We start from the raw sequence: 1365 nt of genomic DNA on the forward strand, positions 1-1365 counted from the left end.
GCCCCCCCCCACCCCGACGCGAGCTCGGCTCCCCGCAGACCCCCCCTCCCGATGCTCCCCCAGCGCGGCTGGGTCGGGGATTGGGGCTGAGCCCCAGACTTGGAGCCCCCAAACCTCACCCAAAACCGCACCCCGAACCTTCCCCACAAATCCGCACCCTAAATCCACCTCCCAAACCGGTCCCTGAAAAACCTCGGCCTCTAAACCAGCACGTCAGCCCCACCCAGGGGGCACCCCAAGGGTCCCAGCGCCGTGTCCCCGGGCAGGGGTGTCCCCAGTCACCCCTGGATGGGGGTGGGGAGGTGGCTGCTGGCCTGAGCACGTTCCACCCTGCTGGCTCCCACGGGCGCCCTGGGGCGTGGGGGGGCCCTGCATTGTGGGGGGGGCTGTGCTGGGGGTGTTGGGGACCCCAATGCTCGCCCCACCAGGGTCCCACATCCATCCCCAGGCCGTGATGTGTGTGTGTGTGTGTAGGGGGCTGCGGGAGGGGGGTCGGTGCTGTGCAAGGGGACGGCGATGGATCCCAAGTCCCGGTGTCCCTGCGTGTGCCCCCACACGCGTGCAGGGTCGAGGTGGGGGGCCTGTGCTCCCCAGGGGGGGGTTTGCTGTGGCCGGGGGTCCCCGGGGCCGGGTCGATCAGCCTGAGCTGGTGACAACACGCTGTTTGTTTAATGTCCCCGGGGGCTCTGGGAGCCGCAGCCGGCCGGGGGCTCAGCTGTGGCTTTGGACGTGGCTGCGCTCGGCTGATGGCAGCGGTCCCTGGCCCCAGAGCTGCTGCCAGGCTGCAGTGAGCCGAGGGGTGCGGGGAGCTTGGGGTATCCCCAAGGCCCCCCCAGGCCCTGCCCTGCTCTGCCCAGGCCAAGGTGGCATCAGCTATGGTGAGCAGTGGCCAGTGGGTGCTGTGGGCAGGACAATGCAGTGATGGACAATGCAGAGGACGGTGGGGTGGTGGGCAGTGGGCACTGTGGGCAGTGCAGTGGGCAGTGAGGGTTGGCAGTGGGCACTGCGGGCATTGTGGAGTGGGCAGCATGGTTCACAGTGGGGTGTGCTGTGCAGCGCAGCTGCTGCTTCATCTGCTGCAGCATCTGCCCTGCCAGGAAATTGCTGGATGCATCCAGGCCCCACCAGTGGCCTCAGCCAGTCCTGGGGTGCCCTCAGCAGAGAGGGGCAGCTTTTGGGGGTCAGAAGAGACACACCCAGGACCCCGAGGCATCACATCCCCCCATGGTCAGCCCACGACTCTGCCTGGGATCCAGCCCATGGGGGGACACTGGGTCCTGTGGGAAGTTGACCATCAGGGTGCTGGAGCGTAGCTGCAGCCCTGGCCCACAGCTCTGCCCCCCTTTCCCGCAGCCCCGGCCCCCC

Source organism: Corvus brachyrhynchos, unplaced genomic scaffold (genome assembly GCF_000691975.1).
Source record: "Corvus brachyrhynchos isolate BGI_N302 unplaced genomic scaffold, ASM69197v1 scaffold219, whole genome shotgun sequence".
NCBI lineage: Eukaryota > Metazoa > Chordata > Aves > Passeriformes > Corvidae > Corvus > Corvus brachyrhynchos.